Source organism: Excalfactoria chinensis, chromosome 2, assembly GCF_039878825.1.
Source record: "Excalfactoria chinensis isolate bCotChi1 chromosome 2, bCotChi1.hap2, whole genome shotgun sequence".
Lineage (NCBI taxonomy): Eukaryota > Metazoa > Chordata > Aves > Galliformes > Phasianidae > Excalfactoria > Excalfactoria chinensis.
In genome coordinates, this window is record NC_092826.1 from 109,244,537 (window position 1) to 109,259,613 (window position 15,077).

General features: G+C 35.8%; 1 protein-coding gene across 4 annotated transcripts in view; it reads right to left on the reverse strand.

The window, feature by feature from the left end:
• Nucleotides 1-15,077, reverse strand: part of TBC1D5 (TBC1 domain family member 5) — a 293,172-nt gene that overhangs the window by 195,548 nt on the left and 82,547 nt on the right. For all 4 annotated transcript variants that reach the window (XM_072328750.1, XM_072328747.1, XM_072328749.1 and 1 more), the window contains exon 3: nt 3,422-3,519. The gene's annotated coding sequence lies outside the window, so the exon portion shown is untranslated. The remainder of the gene's footprint in view (nt 1-3,421; nt 3,520-15,077) is intronic.

Here is a 15,077-nt window from a genome sequence, read left to right on the forward strand (position 1 = left end):
TCCTTTATAGGGGATGAAGAGAAAAAAGAAATGCAACGAGCTGTGATTGTTCCTTTTCATCGGCTCAGTTCAAAACAATTGTACTAATAATGCATTGCACTTCATCAATACAGTATGTGTGCAAATAAGATTACATTTAAACACACTCCATTGAAAATAAATTCCAGATGCAGACTCTTACAGGAATCTGTGAGAGCAACTGCTAGCTTTTCAGGGACCAACAGGTACAATTTTGCTTAACAGTAGTTAGGAAAAGCATTTTTCCAACAATAAACAGACAAAACGTTACCTGTCAGTGGAAACTACAGAAATCAATTTCTCAAGTCTTTTTTCTCGTTTTAAAAATTGATCTCATTTTCTCTGTTAACTATAATATATGGTTCAAAACTCTCAGCTGCTGTTCATCTACCATGAAATGGTCTCTGCAAAAATACAGACCAGACCAAAGAAAAGAAACAGATCCTGATAGCTGTTAGTACATTCAATGAGCATTATACTACCACATTTGTCTTGGTAGAAAAAAGAGAAAAACAGAAGGAAAGCTATCTGCTTTTAAGGTAAGTAGATTTTTATTTTATTTTTTCTCTCTTCTAGATATAGCAGTGTAATTTTAGTCTACTCTTTTTTAATCAAATATTCAATATGGATTATTGGTCAAGGGAAGTAAGAGTCTACTGAAGTGCAAAGTGGATGACGGGTTCCTTTATTCTGGCAGGTAGCATCTTGATGTCTTGATTTAAAAGCCAACATTTGTAGGGAGTATGAATTCAATAACTAATGTTTAACTCTTCACATTCCATGAAATTTGAATGTTAAGTAAATTGACAATCTTAATTATTCAATACTGAGATTAGCTCTACTCCCTCCAGCCTCACTTCTGAATCTATGATGTGTATTACGTATGCATAAATCTAAAGAAAACACGTTGCTACACATGATGCTTGTTTTTGCTAGTATGGCTTTTCAAACCTCCCAGCATTTTACCCAACAAAAGGGTAAAATGCAAATTATATTTTAAAATGTAGATAACTGAGGGAAAAAAAAATATATGACGCGATTGCAGACAAAAGGCAAGCTGATTAGATTGACTACAGCAGAACAATTTGGAAACTGAAGATTCAGCTGGTCCCTCAGAAGGCCCTGCTGCCACTTTCTCTGCACCACGTGAGGGGATTGTATGTATGTGAGAAGGAGAGCAAATCTGGCAAAACTGTAGAAAGAAACAGTGAGTTAATCATGAGCCATAATTGGTAGACTCCTTCAACTGTGCATAATGCCCTCTAAGATACACATGGCCATGCAAGAGTTGCTCTGCGGCTCCATTTCCTGGATGTTCCAAAACTTGCTGAATATTTATGAGGCACTAAGGTCACTTCAGACTCCCCTCCTATATATTTTTTTTTCTTTACCTAGGCAGTCATTCCCCCCCTCCCCATTTTTTTTTCCCTTGAAAGATCTCTAGCTGGAATTTAAAAATCATTATAGAAAATATAAAAAACATTATAGAAAAGTCAACACCTCAAATCTTAGCATTCATAACTAATGACGTATTTTCATTCTTCTTCATTTTAGGATTTCCTTGTATGTATTCATAAATCACATTTCAGCCTTGTCAGAGCTGAGAGTTTGAGTGGACAGCGGAGGAGGGCACAGAATTGAAGTGGTTCCTACATAGATAAGCCAACGTAACTCTGCACCTATTTTGGACATTAACTGGCAAGTATTGCTGTATTAAGAAAGTTTTCAAGGGTCACATGCACTAAGTTCAGTATGTATTACATAGCTACTAGCATACTACAGAATATACTTTGTTCATGTAATTAACTGTAATTAATATTATCAGTTCTATTAGGTCCCAGTGAAAACACCTTATTAGTTCTACAATTAAATGATTCAGAAACCATCCAATGCTATATTTGCCTTTTAACAGTTCCAATCAGTAGCAGATCTAGGTGTAATCAACAGCAGCAGGGGGCTTTAGGAAGCAAAACAAAACAAAAACAGTAGGGATCTTTAGTACTTTACAGTAATTGATACAAGATGTTATATGTTACTGCAAGTTAGCCCAAGATATGGAAAAGCTACATAAAAATTCCCTATTATCTACAATTACTGTTTCAATGTAACAAAAGCAATACAATAGGCTTTTAAGAAATGGAGTAATTGAAGTTATACTGAATTCCTCGCTGATCTAGAAGATTTCTTTTATCTCCTTTTGCCCTCCCCACTTTACATTTTCTCTAACAAGATCAATATTTTGGTCATCGTATCTTCAGAATCCATAGATGTCACCCCTTAAATTTATGAGTGGGTTGCATAAGTGATACAAAGTCCCTCTTCCGTAGGAGTTGAGCACATGGTCTGAACAGCACTTTTAGCCCCTGCTATGCACAGTAGCGAAACTATGTTTCCCATATGTTAGAGCTGACAGGCTGACTGATAAAATTTCAACTCAAAGAAACTTACATACAAGTTATTTTTATGCTTTTTAATCCTTTTTCTCTATTAACAGTGTCCCAGATATAAGAAAGGAATACATTAAAGAGAAATTGATAAGTGATGCAGTAATTTATGCACCCTTTGAGTGCTAGGACATCTGCATAAAACGAGGCCATTGCCTTTTTAATGACAAGGATCTTGGGATAGTTCCAAATTCTAAGTATTTCAATCCTAAGCTTTTAATTTCCCACTGATTTTAACACAAGTGTAGAGAGATAAGCATGTAAGTATCTCTTTGGATCTACTCTTGATACCAAGTTTGGAAAAAAAATCCTATGTAGCTACACAGCACTTAAAGGAGAACCGGTGAGCATGTTACACTGAAAGATCTTGTCGCATACATAACATTCCCAACCTTGCTAAGCTGCAATTTTGCACAAAAAGAGCAGTCACACTTTGGGACTAAGGCATAGCCAGAGACACAGAGATCATGTACTTGCACCAGCCGATCTTTGCAGGAGCAGAGAATGTAGAATGCAGTTCGTGAGCATTTTCCTGGTGCTCAGGTTAAGACACACATTTTGCAATGTGATTTCCAGTGAATCACATGGTGATCACCAAGTGAATCCCAGAAAGTCTTTCAGCTGCTTGAGCTTTTACAGTGTAAAACTTTGAAATCACAAAAATATATCCAATTAATTACTTACTACACAGGCAATTTTGTTCTTTTTGTTATTGTGCAAGCCAAACCTACTGCTTTAGCACAACGCTAAATGAGAAATATAAGAGCAGCATGCTGGAGTTGAGGGAAAAAGCACTAAGTGGATGCAGCTTCATATTTTTACAGAGCACAGCAATTCATAGCTAGAAGCTGCCAACAGTGGATAAAACATACCAGCTATTTCACATCTGTCCCCAGAAGAGGACATTTTCCAAACAAGGTCTGCATGAACCAGTGGGAAAGTAAGATGAACTCACATACCACAATAAACTCCAGAACCAGAATGCAGCTTTCTGACAGCGGCAGGTGAAAGGTGCAGCAGCTTTAGAGGTAAAGACAGGGATGTTTCATTGAAGCAGCTGGAAAAGAAAAATGAACTGTCAGGAAGCAGGAATACCACCATGTTAGCATGGCATAACATATTACTCTGGCAGCTAATATGTGATGAGGTCAGGTGAGTCAGGGCACGTAAAATCTCTTATTTAGTGAGTACTCTCCATCTAGCTGTTTTCCAGACTAATTGGTTGAAAGCTGCTCAGAGGACTTTTTAAGGGATGGATTTCAGACAGCCACATTCAGTCAGAAAATGCTTAAGGGTAGTTAACAGAAAAGATTCAAAACTAACACAAAGAATCCAACCTACCTTGCTAACCATTCAAAAAATAAATAGACACTTAAAAAAAAACACTATAATCCATGTTTCCTTTGAATTATTTGCTTTTCAAAACCATTAACATCATCAAATTAATCTCTTCTACTTCTCTAATTCATCTGGGAATTCTGGACTTCAGTACGTGAACACTTTCTGCTATAATATGAACATAGCTACATTCTTCCAAAATTGAGATCTTTACAACAAGCTTGAAAACAAGAGCAGCAAAGACACAGTGTTTTCACCATCTCTGTAACCCTTTGCTGCTGACTTTCCCCATTAAGTACTTGTTCTCACAGTTTACACAGGTCTTCTCCACTTCCACACACAGCATGGAGTGGGGTGACACATATGAGGGCTGAATGAATAACGTCTTTCCCCCAGTGTTCCTCCAGATCCTCAGGACAAAATTCATTCAGTTGGACACCTGAGGTTGATGGCTCCTGACACTGCATTTTTTGGTTTGAAAGCTGCTGAAAGCAACAGTTGTTATTCACCTCTAAGTCTAAAGCAATCTTATCTGTAGAAAAGCATGTAATTACGGAATGATCACAGTTTTGGCACTAAAGGTGAGTTTCTTGGTCATGTCAACTAACAGTGCTCCCTGGGGGAGTTTCTGGAATGTGCTGGAGCAGCAAAGGGGTGAGGATGGGGATCAAGAGAATGTTTTCATCAGCTACAAGCACGTTCTATATGGATACTTCTAAGATTTGAATGAAGAGGAAACTAATTATATTAATGTGTTTTTCTGAATATAGACATATATATATATATATGTATATGTATATATATATGTATGTATATATATACATGTGCAGCACAATACTGTACCATACCAGAATTATTGTCTCCATCCTTCTACAAGCAGATACGGGGAGATAGTAACTCTTAAGAAATGACTATAATGCAAACTACATAACATACATTAAAACATTATGATTTGCTGTAGAGGTCACATATGCAGTACTGAATCTTGATTAATACCTCAATCCACAGTTGTTTATAACACACTCAGTTTACAAATCACAGAGTAAAATATGAGCGATTTTTAACATAGAAATTCTTGTTTATGTTCTCTGTAAGAAGATTAAATAAACATTAAAGTATGATGTTGTTTATGTGATTCTGAATAAATAAGAGATTTGAAAATACTTTCCCCTTTTATCTTGTTTAAAAGTTTCTGAAGGTGAAAAAGAGAAATGAAACTGAAATAAATCTGAATGCACTTAGCACATTTAACTACCTTTCCTACAGTAACAAATACTGATTAAACACGATAGGAAACAAAACAGACATGCCCAAACACACACATGTATGCACACTTACACACATGCACACACACGAGCAATACCTACAAAAGACTTCCTCCCGTGGCTACACCATTGCTTTGCAAACAACAAGCTAATTTGGGTTCCTATCATGCATCTGATCGGTCATACAGCAATACAAAACAGAAATAAGTAAAGACGACCATCTGCTTGTTAGCTGAAACTATAAAAGTACATCTTTTTAATAAACAATAAAATTAGTTTGACAGGGCAGAGACCACCTGAATAGAAAATCAAATATTTCATGTTATTTAAGGTGTATGTCTGCTGGCTATTAAAATACTCCTCTTTAATTTATTACAGCAACACACACAATACTCATGTCATCCTCATTTTCTAAATCAATAATCAGCACAGCATGCTTCATTAACAGTGACCAATCACGAATGAGCTGGGGATCTCATTTTACAACATGAGCATTCCTAAGACATAAACCATCTGCTACTTGTAGTAACAGAAAAATCAAATTAATCCATTCTTATCATGCATTCAGATTTTAAAGCAATTAAAGATGCTCTTAGTGTAATCGCAGCCACAGAAGTAGTTCTGTAATGAGGAAAGCAAACTCTTCACTGAACTTTCTGTCATTCTCAATACATTTGAAAACTTTACAAGCTTTCTGCACTCCAGTGGGCCATTGTTCTCTGAACACAGATGTTGAAAACAACAAGCAATTTTTATTAAACATTTAATCTTTGCACATTTGAAGGAGTTTAAATACAGAACAGTGATCAAAAAAGGGCATAAAAACAAAAAAAATAACTGTACAAGTAAAACAATGCACGGGGTCTAACCTAAATCAGATAATTCAGAGAAAAGGTTCTTTTTACAGCCTTAACTCATGCCAGTATGGCTATCTTTTGCAGCACATATGGTCTGTAAGATCACACAATAATTTTATATACTTGCAATATCAGAGTACTGTGGTGTAAGATGCCTCAGATTCAAATTTGTTGGATGTACGGGGGAAGGATAGAGCTGGTACACTGTTGCCCCACACTGCTGTGCCTTTTACCAAGGTATCAGGATGACAGTAAATCCTCTATACACCAGGAAGATCACAAAAAAGCAGAGGTACAAGCTTCCTTTCCTGACCCTGTCAGTGCATCTTGGAAGAATGTAGTGAGGATAGGAAGCAGCGTCCCCTTCAGACCTTCCCTTCTCTGCACAATATAAGCATAAAAATGCCTGTCAAAATGAGCTCTGTTACAACAACGCATATTATTTAGAGAAGGATACAAAATGAAGTATTATTACTGTTGACTCCAGCTTGTATTCAACCTATAACTTTACCCCAATGTTTTGCGCATACTCCTGAAAGAATCTGAAGAGTTTAGTCCTGATAGACTCAGAATAAAGAAAAGCATGTGCTTTTTGTCTTAAAAACACTGTATAACCACCAAAACAAATATTACTTAGTTTAAACAATAATGTTTCTCTTTTAGGGAGGACCACCATCAATTCTTCAAGTTATAGTTTTGCATAGACTAATCTGAGATAAGCCACCACTGCTGTCAGAAACAAATTCCCTCCTTTTTATCTCTCATCACTGTGGCTCGTCTGAGTTAATTTTAACTAGAATTTCTGCCCTTCTAATGACAGTCCCAAACTTCCCAAAGTTTCTACTCACAAAAAGAGTTCCTGCAACTGAAGTGCTAATGGAAACATTCAATTCACTCAGTTCTTTCTCCTGATAACTAGCTACTGTAAAAAGTACAGTACTTTTCTGCTAAAGATACTCTCCACTGCAGTTCAATATTAGTATGATGTGGAAAAAAAGATAAAAAAAGAATCACTATCATTTATAGAGATGCCGACTTTAACTGCATCAGGAACAGCTAAATTTGAAATACAGAATCAGAGATAGAAATCAGTCTCTTTCTCTCTTTCTTACACGCTTCTTTCCTCGTATGCTACTTACTCTTTCAACAACTGGGCCTTTTTTTCGTAGACAATCTGACAGCAGGTATTAATGCTTTATCATATGCTTTTCGTATTCCCTTAGAGAATTATAGTAAGACACGTATATTCAGAAGACGCTGTTTTCTTCCAGAACTGCCAACTGTCCAGAAAAACTATGCTTTGGCAGCAGATTATTTCTTCATTTTTGTATTTTAACATTCACTTTGCACAAATCACCCAATCATTGTCACAGGATGGTGTGGATAGTATGTACACTGATAAGCAAGAGAGAGAAAGCAGTGTCTTTTATGAAATCAAAAGTAACAGCATTACATTCTGCAACATAACTAGTTTAATTTGAGCCATTTCTCCCACACAGCCTTAAAATCAACTAGGTCTGTTCTAATACATGCACCAAAAAAGGCTGCTTATTTGATGAATGCTATTTCATTATTCATCCACTATAAACCTTGATTTCTTCCTTGCAGTCCTTTCCCTAAGAAAATCCCATTCCTCCTGTCTCCCTCTGATGCTATTACGTGATGACCTGGTGTACCCATTCCAGCTCCCAGAGTTATTCACAGTGCCTTATTTACATTGCTTTAAGATATCTAAATCAAATGAAACTTTACAGACTAAAATTAGAGGCTGAAATTGCTTTAACAATCAAGGAGAGAAACAGGTGCATTCACGGGGAGGGCTCCATGCTCTTTTGTCTGATACCTGATGCAAATCTGATAAAATGGTCAAGACCTGAGAAAATACAGTATGTCACTACTGACTGCATTCACTATCAAAGAAACCACATCAACATATTTACAGAAACTGTCAGTTCTGCATCTTACCCTTCAAAATCTATTTATAAAGTCAAACAGGAAAAAAAATGAAAATTTTTTTGAAAGCTATAAACAGCACCGATATTACAAAGGAAGGGAAAAAGTAAAGCAAAAGCCCTGCTAGGCACTGAAGTAAATTGGAAGTGATGATTCAAAACTCTCAAATGGCCATGATAAAGCCTTAATGCAAACATGCTACTTTTGCCACATTTCAAAACAAACAAACACAACTTCTCAATGAAAGACAGACTTCAAAGAATGTTAAAATTATTAAAAAAAATAAAAAATTAAAAAAAAATCCTGCTACAAAATTCCAAAATCCTTTTTTTTTTTTTTTTTTTTTTTTTTAAAAAAAAGGAATTTTATGAACCACAGTCTTTTAAAAAGGGGCAATTTTGTTGCGTAAGCAGCCTTTCTTAAACACGTTTCAATGACCCAGTTATGTCTCTGTTTTATTTTTGTAATATTTTTATATGAACTAGGATAAGACTGCAGTTAAATGCTGCTCTTCAATTTATTTTTCCATCTGCTTTTAGCTGCAGGATAGCATATCTTATCACATTTGATACACAGGGTCAAAGGAATAAAAAAATTAACCCTGTATTTTTGCATAAGATGTATAAATAAATTCTGATGGTGCAAACTCAGCAAGTGGAATATTTTTACTAGTACTATCTTGTTATAATGTTTTTGTATTCACTTATATTTCAGCCATCAACAATCGAATGTAGTTCACTGTTATTAACACAGTTCTACAAATCACTAGGAAAAACCCAGTATCTGAGCTAGAGAGGACACAGGGTCACATTTTCAGAAGGTAATCTTTTCACACATAGAAGAGGCAATAGGCCAAGTCACTTAGCTTTTCCTAGCTAATCAAACTGCACAATTTCAGCATAGTGGTTCTTTTTAGATGTAGGTGGTGATGAAATGATCCTAGGCTTGGGAACACATCCAAGATGCATACACACTCCCAAACACCTCCCCCTACTCACCCCACCTCCGGCTGATTTGAATACAGACACATTTATCAATATGTTTTAAGGTAGCAACCACGCTGATAGGGACAATTATGAAACAAGAGAGGTCACAGTGAAACCAACTAGGAGTATGTGACCAAAGTTATGCGGAGAAAAATGAGCTCGTGTCAGCATCAGGCATCTGTTGCTGCTGGTGTGTGGATCAAGTGAGTGCCAGAACAAGGAGGCAGTTTTGTAGATCTCCTGTTTGTCGAGTCGCCCACTGAAGCAAGCCTTGAAATCAGTGTGTGTACCATGGCCATCTGCTTACTTTTCACCAGCAAAAGTCTGACTCTGACCATGGAGTCAAAGAAATGGTAAATGTCAAAAGACAGGTACAATTACGATGATTATGCATGGGTTTTTTATTTTTATTTTTATTTATTTAGGTGTTTTTTTGTTTGTTTGTTTGTTTGGAATGAGGAAGGAAGACAGAATAATGTAATTATGGACTACAGGAAAAGGATCTTCATTTATTCAAGTATGCTATATACCCCAAAGGGACTGAAGTATCAAGGTCCCATGAAAGCAACAACTGAAAACAGAAAGACAGGCCAACAAGAAGATTTATGTATTCAGCTTTATAACAGAGCTTCTGGACTGACCCGGACTTAAATTTGTCTCTGTTCTTTTCCCTCTAGGAACCAAAAGAAGAATATTTTAAATTAGCAATAAGGTAAATTTAAAAGCTCAAGTATTCCCATATTTCTGCTAAATCACAAACAAATAACACATCACTAAATTCCACTACTGATAGTTTCCCTGCGCAAAATACATTCAGAGAGAGCCACTGCTCATTTACCAACACAGTTCGTGGAACATCTCCAACCATCTTCTACTAATCCTATTTTATTTTTTCCCCCAAAACCAACATACTTCAACCTGTACTATACAATCTTGTTAACTACTTAAATTCTTCACATTTTCCCTGTATCAACTCCAAAATTTTTCACAAGGAGATTTTTCTTAGAAAACTTTCCGACCTTTTCTCTCCTTTATTATTATTTTTCTTTTTCTCTGTCCCAGGTCTTAGAAATGAGTATCTAAATGAAAAACCCAGAATATCACTGGGTAGGTACCATACAATCTATGTCTATGTGCGCATGGCTTAAAGTGTGGGCTACCCTGCATTAATTGTTTTTACTGTCGTAAGGCAGACTAACAGACATACTGCATAGAGGACTAACTAATCTAACCTAGATTGGTACAAATGGGTTTGTGACAAAGGAAATGTGTTTACAGCAGATATTGATAAAGAATTGGAAAAACATTCATATACTGGCGTCAAGGTACATGGCACCATACCTTTAGAACTAGAGAACTCTGAAAAAAATCTCAATAACCTTTTACATTTAAATGCTCAGTGGGTACAGCAGGGATGTGGATGCACTCATATGTATGCATGCACATTTTGAAAGCACCATTCAACAAAAGGATATGCTGTTTTTATCAACCCAATGAAACTTGTTTGAAAATGAATCACAGTTTTTGTGCAAAAGGTAACATTTTTGCAAGTCAGGTCTTACAGCTCTAACATCTCCAGACAGAAATCCCTGCAGATAATAGAAACATCTCTTTGGAAAAGTCTTATGCAGAGCGTTTAGAGAAGAAAAAAAGAGATTTAATCTTAGTATTTAATCTTACTATCATGCGACGAGTCTAACAGGCTATAACTTCTGCAAAATACAAGTGGTATTAAATCTTCCTCTAAACAGAAAGAACGCACTTTTTGGAGATGTTCAGTATTTTAATAGGACACATAAAGAATAATCACCAAAATTAGTGAAATGTTTCAAACTTCTTATTCCTCAGAATAACCTGACGAAAGCAGACCACTCACTAATAAAGTGCAACTTAATAAATCATGTGAAATCTTATTTTGTTCAAACCCTTACTAACTCCTAGCACCATCTGTTACCATCAAAACTATATGACAAGATATGATATATAATTAATAGGTAAACAACAATCTAATTAAAATGGACAAATACTCCATGTTCCTGCCATTTGGGAGCTCTAATTACAGACTAAATTTTAAGCTTGAATTAAATATTTAAGCTGGAAAATTAACTTTCCTTCTCGAGCCTTGAATACATTAATACAGATATGTGAAGCGACTTCCTGATGGGAACTTAAACATGTAATTTAGTTTCATCAAAGCAGTTACTAATTGTTAAGCAGCAGTACCTTACCATATGTACACAATAGCTATTTAGAGCCGAAAAGGTGGTTTTAAAGTACCCCTCTGAAACCCTTTTCTGACATAAATATAAAATGTATATACAGCACAGCAGTTTACACTGCACACTGAAAATAAATTACATAGAGACTTAGTCTTCAGCGGTTCTTAGCATGCTAAGTCTGAATAGATGTAAATAAACAAATGCATGTTTTTGCTATCAAGCCAAAGAAACTAGACAATGTACAGAAAACTCAGTCTAGTCTTGCATTCTATCTACCTGTAGAATTTTGAACATATGAGTAAAAGCATCCAATTTGATGAAGCCACGTAGCAGAATAAAATGCTGAAAAAGCCAGGCACTTCAACTAGCTTAACTAGCTTCAGTTTTTATTAAATGCTACCATAAAGAAAAGCATAGAATTGCAAATAAAAAGGACAAAAGCAGTACACAAAACAACATTTAAAAAGTATGTCAGTAGCTTAAGTTTTTCTAAAACTGATGCAGTACAGTAACCATTGCTGTATTAGGAATTTAAAACATACACAAGCATAATAATTTGAAATATTTGCATATTGACAAGTATTTGGATGCTAAGTAAGTGTTCAACAGTGCTGAGCACTCAGCGACAGACTAATACTTCAGAAAGTTAAATACTCTGCACTTTATGCAAACCAAAATGATTTCCAAATCGCGTTGAGTTGAACCACTCTGCAGAGCACTTCCCTCATCTTACAAATACAGAAAGTCAGGCGCAGGGATGCTAGGTGACGCTCACAACCATATGCTGAGGCTTTCTCATATACGGAACATTTTGCTTTCTGTTTTCACATGTAACACATCATTCACAAAAGAATTTTAGTATGGTTTCAAACAGAAGCTGGCTCGCAGGGAGCAAGTCAAGGATACTCGCAAAATCAGAATCTAGATTTCTTCAATAATCTCTTCTAATATTCCTCTTCCACAGCATTAACATGCATTTGATTTGCTTTAATTTAGAGTGGTCTGCAGAACTGTGGAGCACAATGTTAAAAGAGCTAATGCATTTTTCCTTTTAAGCAGCCTTGAGATGGTATGTGATTTATACAATGAACAATGGAAGACAAATTTCATCCATCCATCTCACCTTATATATTTTTTTTTTTTTTTGTACTATAAATACAGATGAACAACTGAATCAAGGGATTCTAGTGACATCCAAAACAAACCTCTAATAGTTTTTGATGTCACTACAAGCCCACAAGAGAATTCTAGTTCCATAACTCAGAACATGGCAGCTTCTCTATTTACATAGTTAATGAATTGAAGTCCCAGACCTAGGCCCTGAATACGCTGTAGGCCCTACTCCTGCTGTTGTTGCTGCTGTCCTTTGTCCCATTACTGCAACATAGTTAGAATGTTACCCTTCCTAAATTATAAAAGTATGGGGATAATTTACTATAATCAGTCTTGCATTTCAAATTACACAGACTTTGATAGTATTTTCTATGTAGAGCTTTAGATCATATTTGTATTATACAAGAAAAAAAAATTACATTTGAAATGTACTGAATCTCTTACAATATCATAAGCCACTTATTCTTACAATAACCATGTCCTCACTGTACTTTCATAATACAGTCTGTGAAGCTACTTAGAAATGATTAAATAATTCCTTAGCAGTTAAAACAGTGAAAATCTTCCATTGTGGACAAAGCTGAATTAGAACTTAGGTAGCATAAATATCTTCTAGAAGCTTAATCATACGAATTTCACTGATGTCCATCCATCATTTTCTCTGTGCTTTTCCTCCATATGTACTCCTGAGCTAACGCTGAGCAGCAGGCCCATAGCTTATGTTCCAATCCATATTTTCCAAGCAATTAGAATATGTACAGTGTAACACATGCACACACACCGTTATGTGCTGAGAACAAGCACAGACTCATCTAGCAGTATTTGCTTAATTCACTGACCATGAGAACTGGTCTAGAGTGCTGCACAAGTCAGCGGTTTCAAAGAGGAAACACTGAACAAATAAACATTCCTGTGGCAGACACAAAAAGTTACGAAGATACGCTCTACTACTTTATAGCCATTACAGTTCATCTTCTTTCAGTTAGGTTTGGTTTTGAATCACATTCTCATCACAGCAGAAGATTGCTGCTAGGCAAAACCAGCTACCAAGTTGTAGGGAGTGCTACCATCCCTTGCATAGACCAAGATACAGTGTTGTTCTTTCCAGGTCTATTTATAGAGCATATTGTACTGTACATGTGCCACGGATCCTAATGTGAGGAAAATTATATAGATATTCAAAGCATGACATATTGATTCAACATATTGAACGGATTGTTTTTTCCTCTATTTATTTAAATGATTATAATAGTTTATAGTGAGCTTAGCCCTTGAGACAGATGGTTGTAAACTCAAAATTTAAGTTTTAAATAACTGTATTAAAATGAAGGAAATGATTTTATCCACTCTCCTCATTAGCAGGAGAATGAATTTATCTAAGCACAGTCTTTAACCCTCTCCTGAGTTGTTTGTGACTGTTTATCAAAGGGAGTGAACTTCCTAAGTCGTGACTGGAATTCTAAAATTTGTTTCATTAAAGTGTGACTCGTAACACAGTATAACCAACATTGTGTTGGGTAAAGTAGTTTTGGTTTTATGGCAACAAAGGGAGTTCTACATTTATCAAGTCTGAAAGGAGTCTTAAGCTGTAATTCTAGCTTACACCTCACCTTATTTTTTGCGAGAGAAAATTTCTAACCTGCTAGGCATACAAGCATAAGGTAAAGAAAACTGTGTAGGTCATGCAAGTATATAATACTGATTTCCTTAAAGACTTCAGGTCTACAACACCAACACTTGCTAAGTTAAATCGATGGTTTACCATGCTCTAATGCTGCTGAGCTGACCCCCAACTTACCTGAAACACCACCAGCCTATCTTCACCTTTGAAGAAGCACTGCATGTCCATGAGAAGAGGTCAGTGATCATTCCGTGACACCATGAGAGGTGTGAGTATATACTTTTAAGGCTTGTTAGTATCCTTTACTGATTTGTAATGCCAGGCATCACAACGGGTGTGAAAATGCTGTCTGGAGTAATACTAACCTAGTCAGCAACTTTACTTGAGGGTGTTTTAAGTCATTTCTTCTTAGTGAGTGAAAATGAGCATAGAAGAAACTAGTATTTAAATAAATCACATCTGATGAGTCATTTGATAGAGTTGTTGGCATTTTTGTGTTTGTGTTTGGCCATTCTGAAAAATCTAGTGTGATACACCAATACACAGCAATCTAAATCTTGTGATGAAATGGCAGATTCTGTTCATAAGATGACAAAAGAAACAGTAGAAAACTTATACTGAGAAATGGTTATAAAAATGATAGAGCTGTGTTGTCCACTGATTTTAGAAGTTCTTCTATTTCTGTAGAAGTCCTCTTAAGGATATCAAGTCAGTTTAAGTTGACTTCCACAGGATTTTGAACAAACCCCATTGCGGGCCAAATATCTGGGTAAAAAGTTAATCTCTGACAGAGCTTTCAAAAACAGCACCTCAGGGGTGCATTTAGGCCTGAAACCAAGCCAAGAAGATGGAGACCTCAGCTATAAGGCCTAACAAGTGCATTTAGCAGTAGAAGCGCTACTCCGTATTCTCTCATTATCTGTTTTCTTCAGTATTACTGAAGCTTAATTCACATTGTCAGAGAGATATTACTAATAAATAGCTGCTCATTTGAGATAGTCACATATTCCATTCCGTTTATCTCCCCCAATTTCAAGAGCTGAACATGCAAGTCTTATTCATATCAGTTAATTAATTCAGTATTTCTTGCAATTGTATAAGAATTTCCTGAGATAAATATCTTGTTTCAGACACAGAAAGAAAGTAACTAGAATATATCAATACTATGAAATGATATATAAAAATCCAAATTATTTAGAGAAATTTGGTCAATAAGACTACTAAGTTTTCATGTTCAATTAATTATTTTAAAGAAATAATATA